Raw genomic sequence first — 8,577 nt, forward strand, 5'->3', positions numbered from 1 at the left:
CAAACGTCTCATCCGACAGATTTGGTCTTCCGAACTGTCGGCGAGGAACAAAGTATCTGCAACGAACATCCTTGTCGTCCCGGTACTACTCTATTCATTTGGTGTAGTTCCATGGACAAAGAACGAGCTCAGATCTCTTGATATCGGCACAAGAAAGGTTATGCACATGAACAAAAGCATGCATCTTAAGTCTTCCGTTCCGCGACTGTACATCTCACGCCGTCAAGGGGGTCGCGGAATATTGAGTCTTGAATGTCTTTACAACAGGATTATTCTGGGTACAGCACATAGAGTTGCAAATGGATGGGACCCTCTTCTTAAAATGGTCAGGAATCCGAGGAAGTAGGCAAAGGAGCATTTCTGTACAAAGCAGCGGAGGAGGCTGCTGAAACACTCGGACTTGACTTCAGTATTAGGGGTGAGCAAAATGAATCAAATCTAATCCATCTCGAGTACTCACTCCTGAAAGCCCGGATTAAGAAAGCACAAGAGAAAACCTTTCGTGAACAGCTCCTAGATAAGAGGATGCACGGTATCTTCCACAGAAATGTGAAGGATCAGTCAATGTCTTGTGAGCTAACGTTTGCTTTCCTTAAATCGCCTGGATTGAAGTCTGGTACAGAGGGTTTCATTTTTGCATGCCAAGACGGTGCCATTTCCACCTTAACATACCGTCGCCACTTTTTGAGCCAAGACATTCCCGATGATAGCTGCAGAGCGTGTCATGCACACCCCGAGCATTCAGCTCACATACTATCTAGTTGTCCAACACACGCGGGAACGACCTACATTCAAAGGCACAATGCGGCACTAAGAGTACTTTATTACCATCTCTGTCACTCCTACCGCATTCAACTTAATATCGCTCCTCTAACTGCTCCTAGGGAAATTGAGTCAATTGTCGAGAATTGTACCCGGAATATTCTGTTAAACTGGTCGTCCTTATCATCGGCGCTCTTGGAGGTGCCAAGCTTTCACTTGCTAATAGCCTAAAAAGCATCCCTGCGTGTCAACAGTATGCTAGAACACTTGCGGGAAAAATGCAGAAGGCGGTTGTCCTTGGGTCGCTCCGTGTTCTTAGGGTCCACGAAGCTTTTGCTGGATCGTTGTATTCATTCCTTTACAGACTGTAACCACCTATCAAATTCAGAAGAGGAGAAATAGGTTGCGCGCGCAACCCAGGTATTTATGTCGTCTCCTACCTTATTCACACGGACATAGACGTGTTACAGTATTGGACCACGTCTCGCTTCAGAACTGGGATCACTGACGCTGCGTCCAGTGTCCCCAATCTTGGGAACTTTTTAAACTGCGCTTGCGTCGCGCCAACCGGGCGCCGAAAATCCGATTGGTCACTGTTTGCGCGCTGAGTTTGAACTTTATGAATATTAAGATTTAATATTTATAATAAACAATTAATGAAAAATGCCCAAATAGAATTTTCCTAATCCAAAAATAACAGTTTGCAGTGTTAGATATAAAAAGTTCAATTATAATGAAAAAGAGGATATGAATTCTGAGTTCAGAGAAATCAATTATTCCCAATGATTAATCTCGTCTCTGTCGAGTCTAAAAATTAAAATTTTGTTTATTTCTGACAATGTCACATGAAATAAAATTACTAAAATTACCAAAAATGAATTAAGAATAATTAATTACTGCACTGATAAATGTTATATCATACATTTTTAAATAAATTGAAGAAGACCTAGATTACAAGAAAGTGATTTTGAATTTAAAGGAATTTAATTAAAGAAGAATCAAATATAATTCTAGAGCGTGTATTCTGTTATGTGTACTGTGAATAATTAATTATTGTATAAATATTAAAAAATGTATAATATTGTATAAAAATAATCAAATCATATTTATACTATTGAAACTAATATTTTTTGCTTAAAAATAAAACTTCTGATTACCTTTTTATTAACATTTTTGAGCATTTAAAATGCTGAATTTAAAAAAGAATTTTTTTCTGAAGTCAGAATTAATCATGTTTTTTGCATGGAAATCGCATTTTTTTTATCGGTTACTCAAAAATTCTAATTTAGGATTGAGAAATTACTTTTGATGTGTTTTCCAACAATTATTAAACATAGATATCAAATCTGAATATTTATATAATTCAAACTCAGCGCACAAACAGTGACCGATCCGGTTGTCAGTGCCTAGTCTGCGCTCCGTCACATCCTTGAGCGGCGGGTTGCCAGAGGGAGCTTTAACCGAGTTGTCAGATTTAAAAAAAATTCTATTAACTGTATTTTGAACATTTGTTCTCTATTTTTGGGCGCCGCAAGGTGAATAACGTGGTGATTCAAATCACCAAATTTTCTTTAGAAAATAACCCAGTCCCTATTCACACACTCCACTCCCGCCTGACCTCATTTCGTTTTAGTCCTACTGAAAGAAATCTCTGAGTTTCCTTTAGCGAAATAGCCTGGCCCATTTGAGTCTTTAAACAAAGTCGATTTGAAACAAAATAGTCTCGGAGATAGTTTGAGAGATTTGGGTCCTTTTCAAGATCTTTTTAGTGGTCCTTTTAAGAGTGGTGCGACGGTAATATAATGTTCCTTTTATATTCGTCACGTACCAGGCGGGCAGAGTAATTTACAGTAGTTGGTCGTGGCTAATCCGCTCTCCCTTTTTAAATTTGTTTCAAATTATTAACACTTTTTTTTTTTAATTGACGAATTTTCTCATTATACTTATTTATAATTATAACTTATATACTTGTATACAATTTTCTAGTTGAATTCAAAAATGTTGTATTTTTTGGCGTATCTCATTCCATTTACGTGAAACGTTCTATTAATTCCAATTTTAAGCATTAAAAAAAAAGTTAGATATCTGAAGTCATCGAAACCCGTAGATTCCGAATTATTATGTTTTAGGCTGTTAACTATGAAATTAAAAAAAATCTACTTCTAAATTTTAATCCGAAATCTTAACAAAGGACCCTTGAGTGTTGGCTACTCTATTGAGATAGCCTCTCTGCTTGTTGTTTATGATCGTATTCTTATTTCAATTCACATACCAAAATTAAAAAATATTTGTTGTATTACGAGACAATTTTACAGTGAAATTTTCACTGATTCAAATTTAGAGAGTATATTATAACCTGCGTAATAATAACCTGATATTTCTCCTAAATTCCCACTATTTCCTGTAAGTTAGGAGAAAATTGTGGCACTGAAAAGTAAATCTATGCCAGTTTTTAACCCTGCAACACGAAAAACAAAGAGATTTTTTATTTATTCATCATCTTTTGTGCACGTCAATGTAGTCTGCGTAATACCCTGAGCTTTTATTTAATTTTCCACTTTTTCCCCTAGGCTGGGGGGGGGGGGGGGGGGGGGGGGGGGGGGGGAACTGTGTGGAGACGTTCTGAGGCTAAACTTGTATTAAGAGACTTAAGATGCATGAAGAATTTATATTTACTCACAAACTTCAATCAACCTTAGTCTACATGAACATACTTTGCGTAGAAACCAATGTTTTTCTTAATTTTATACTATTTCCCATAGACTAGGGGAAATGTAACGCCCCGTAGATTTATTTTGATGTCAAATTTGAATTCAGCTACTTATACACGTAAAGGTTCGTATCACCTCGCCACTGAACAAATATTACATAAGCAGATCCCAGAATTCTTTTAAGTTTTTCTGCTAGGCTATGGAAAAAAATTTACGCTGAGGAGAATTTACGACGAGGGATTTGCGACTCAAAATACATCAAAGTGCATTGATTAGCTACAAAGTACAGACATTCTGCTTTTACAATTATCACATTCGCTGATTCCAGAATCCCCTTAATTTTTTATTTTTTTATTAGGCTAGGGGGTATTTTACTGTTAAATATAAATTCTGAGGTCGGATTCGGATTCAGCGGCTTAAAATACATTAGGATACACTAGTTTCGTACACAGTTCTGACCACTTTTAATTTTTTGTGGGCCTCTGTAATTAATTGTTGAAACAATAGGAAGAAATTTTGGAATAACTGAAGTATTTTTAATATATTAAACTGCCATTTCGACCTCAAAAGCCAGATCTTAGACAAATTTTCGAGAAAACCCCATCATCAAACCCATATGTACAATACGTAAAATTCTTCGTCTTATAACTTTAATGTCAACTTTTCCCTAACCCGGAACAATTATTAGAAAAATACCAAAAAGTGATTTTTTGCCATGCATTTTCCCATACAAATTTAAAGTCCTAATTGGTACCATTAAAAATTAAAATTAAAAATACGGGTTTACCTTTTTGGATTTCGAAACGATTTGGGGGGATCGTTTGTATCTAGCATCAAGAAAATCTTCACAATGCATTTTTGGACCATCCTAGTGCTCAGTATACGCGAATCAAAAAATCTGAAATGCATGAAACCAAAAATTAACTACAAAGTGCTGCAACTCGAATGGTAATATCCTATTTTATCAATTTATAAAAAAACTTTCTTTGAAACTATAAACATATTTATGTATGCATGTGTTCTTTAGTGCTTTTTATTTAATTTTTCAAAATTTAAACGCGACATGTCAATCCCTTCTGGACACATTGAGCACAAAAAATGAAAATAATTTATCATATTTACTTTTTCTCAAATAATTTGTTGCAGAATTATTATTGAAACTACATATACAAGCGCGGTTTATTGTTTCATTTCCTAAATTTCAAGCTTTGAGAGTGATATATTATTGCCTTTGAACATGCTGAACGCAAAATAAAATATTCATAACCTGGGACTGGTTTGGTCACGTGGTAACCGAAGAGCATGCCCTGATACGGAAAAATGTATACGTAAAAAAGTCACGAAATAGTGGATAGGTCTCGGATATGAGAAAAATTCATTGGACATAGATGCATTTTCGTAAATGATCTGCAAATTTTGCGAAAGAATTGACGAACTCGATATGACAAGTCTAAAACCGTTCATCACTTTTTTTCCATAAATAATTACAAAAATATTATGAGTGATTGGGTAAAGTTTCACAGAGCACTTATGAGCTTGCCCGACAAATCTGAGAACTAGGATGTAGGTTCGTCCTTACATGACCCGCACACACTCTCATCCACACTCTCGGTGCGTATGTGCACGCGCATGTGTGGTTTGAGTTTGCCGGATGAGTGGCTAGAATTTTTATTATACCTACATTGTTCAGCCTCGATGGCTACGCGTGTTTACACACTCATGGTTTATGTTTAGAAACTGTCGAGTCAACAGTTCCGAGAGTTTAAATCCTTAGAGTTGTGCGAATTTATAAATGGCGGCCAGTACTGGCGCAGTACTAAAAATTACGTTTCGACAGATTTAAGACGACGCTCGTTTAAATTTCTAGCAAGAAGATGCCAGCATGCGACGTGTGAACTATAACATCACGTAAAGGATAGATTAGCTTTATTTTTCGTATGAATTTTTATACAGATTTGACAAAGGTAAAAGTTTGAAATTATATCAAGGGATCGAGAATCCTTAGAGATTAAAAAACGCGCGCTTTGAGAATAGTTCCTACGTGTTATTATTACAAATAGAAAGCTGCAATTACTTTTTACTTTGGCAAATTAAACATATTTTCTGTAAATACGAATAAAATATCAGTTTTTAAATATAAGATCCATAAGTCTGTTTTATAGGGTCTCAAAGAAACTTCATAAGTGAAAACTAGGTTTGCGAGATTAAAAAAAAAACTTTTTGTCATATATTTCTGAAATTGTCAACTAGTCTATTTTTCATTAGAAGTTATTTAATAATTAATTAGATTTAGAACAAATAATTGTTTAAACAAACTATTGTTGTTTATGACTATCTTCATCTATATCAATGCAAAAAATATAGTTCAAATATGCTTCAAATTTTTACACGGATCATATTGAATATAACTTTTTCTTGAATAAGTTACTGAGTGACTTCGGTGAGGTGTCAGAAATGCAGCAATTGTTCAAAAACTTGTTTCTGCACCTTTTGCATTTTATACCTGTTATTTTTTTTACGTTGTGACTGCAGTCAGACAACTGAAAGTGGTCAAAGATGTTGCAGAATGAGTTATAAAGTTAAAGGCTTACCTTAATTCCCTTTTCACCATCCCAGTAACAAGAGTTGAATTCAGAAAAATTAAGAATTTGTATTCCTATGAATACGCGATTTTTCCTCCGTCTAAAAATCTCCCAACGGGAACAGAAAAAGTGCAAATCCTATTCCTCTCAATCGACTTAGTAAAATTCAACGAAAGCATTTATTTAACCTATTTTTTATTATTGAGTCTTTTTATAACCTATAAATTCGAAAAATATTCAAATTTATATTTACTTATATTTTAATAATTTATTTAAACGTCTTAAATCATGCAACAAAGAAATCTGTGTAAATGTATTAATTTAAATAATTTTACCTCTAGAGAGGCAGAGTTGAATTGGTGAGAATTAAAATTTCAGAATTTACATTCCGGACGAAGGAATTAAAACAACTTATTACACACATTTTGTGAACTTATTAGAAGGAATTAAATAAAATCAAAATATGACCACTTCTGAGGAATAAAAAACATTTCTGTGAGGTGCGTTACCGGCACAATTAGAAGGAATGAAACATATTGAAGACACGTTCTCTTTGGGAGAATAGAAAACTGTGTGGCGGTCGCTATGGAAATACAAGCGAATACGTTTAGGAGGTATCTTATTCTTATTGTGGCATTTTAGAGAGATGGAAAAGTCGCGCATTCAAAATAATAGAATAATCTTCACTTTTTTGTTGAAATCTGGAAATATTAATTTTTCTCTGTCCTACGCTTATTATCGGGATAGAGACGAAATTCAGAAACAATATTTACTACAAGTTGTAATAGAGGACCGAAAGCGATTTCCTGACTGCAGTACGTCTACCTTGTCCGTACTAAATTTGAGAAAATGGACCACGCGTCGACTTTTACCAGTAATTGACATCACTAACTAAAGGTAGAGTATGTTAGTATCGAGCGGAGTTCGACAGCATACGTTGGACATACTTATTTAGTACCCTTTGTGCAGTCAATGAGCGAAAAAGAGATTTTCAACAAAAATTTGTGGCATTGATATTAGCCGTTTTCGTTCCATTTCTAACGTCAGTTTATCATCTAAGGTGGAATAAATATTTTACCATTATTGTGCACACTTACAATCAAATAAATGCACGTAAAAAAATGCACACTCAAAATCACGCTTGAAATCGCATGCAATCGCCCGCTGTGCCATGAGCACCGCGCATGTCTTTCCCGTGTTGAAATATAAATCAGGGCACTACCAGGTCCTGATAAGGTTGTCTTATTTTATTTAAGGACCGAATACGGAAATCCTATCAGGTCATGATGGTGTTTCGTCACGCTCAGAATGAGATGGGCCGTGTAGAGCTAACCTTAGACGGGCTGTTTCAGGTAACCTTTCCTGTGACTTTCAAAAAAATAAGTTGAGAAATAAATAATTAAATATATTTTATCTGAAATCTGCAGAATTACCGCCCTTATCCTGCTTGCATACATTGTTGTGACAAACCTAAGCCTTTTGAATAACTTGATCGAATTCGTAAGAAGGGAGACAAAATAATCACACGCATGTTGGTTTGCTAGTACTTTTGAAAAATAAATGAAATCAGTCTTCACATAAAAGACTCAGTTTTACAGAAACATTATTGAAAAGAAGATAAATATAATAATCAGTATTTAACCTCATCTAAAAATCAAGTATTCGGAAATGTACTATCAAGAGGTAATTTCATGAAACTGTATTGTTACCAACACAGATTAATTAAAATAGGATTTGAAATATATGCTATTCTTACCTTTAATTATTTATTACACTTATATAAAGTACCCAGTAATAAGCGTAAAATAGAGAAAAATTAATATTTTCACTTTCACTTCTATTTACATAGCGACCGCCACACGAGTTTCTATTCTCCCAAAGAGAGCGTGTTTTCAATATATTTAATTCCTTCTAATTGTACCGGTGACACACCTCACAGAGATATTTTTTATTCCTCAGAAGTCGTCATATTTTGATTTTATTTAATTCCTTCTAATTACTTCACAAAATATGTGGAATAAGTTGTTTTAATTCCTTCATGCGAAATATAAGTTCTGAAGTTTTAATTGTAATCATTTCAACTCTGCCTCTCTAGAGTTAAAATTATTTATATTCACACATTTGAATAGATTTCTTTGGTATATTTTTTAAGGCATTTTAATAAATTATTAAAATATAAGTAAATATAAATTTGAATATTTTTCGAATTTATAAGTTATAAAAAGATTTAATAATGAAAAATAGGTTAAATAAATGCTTTCGTTAAATTTTACTAACAGGAAGGTACCCGAGGTGTACCTCACCGATTTTCTTGAAATTGTGATATGTTATAAAACATCAAAAAATATTCGACACGTATTTTTTATACGTGCCCATAAGTCAATTTAAGGGGTGAAACTCACCCTTGAAGTTCACCCCACAAAACACATTTTTTTTAATTTCTCGAATACAATTCGTAATTTTTTACTGGAACAAAGTGGGTAACACTTGTTATTGAAAAGCACATATTTATGCATTATTTT

The sequence above is a fragment of the Belonocnema kinseyi genome, chromosome 7, assembly GCF_010883055.1.
Source record: "Belonocnema kinseyi isolate 2016_QV_RU_SX_M_011 chromosome 7, B_treatae_v1, whole genome shotgun sequence".
NCBI classification, from domain to species: domain Eukaryota; kingdom Metazoa; phylum Arthropoda; class Insecta; order Hymenoptera; family Cynipidae; genus Belonocnema; species Belonocnema kinseyi.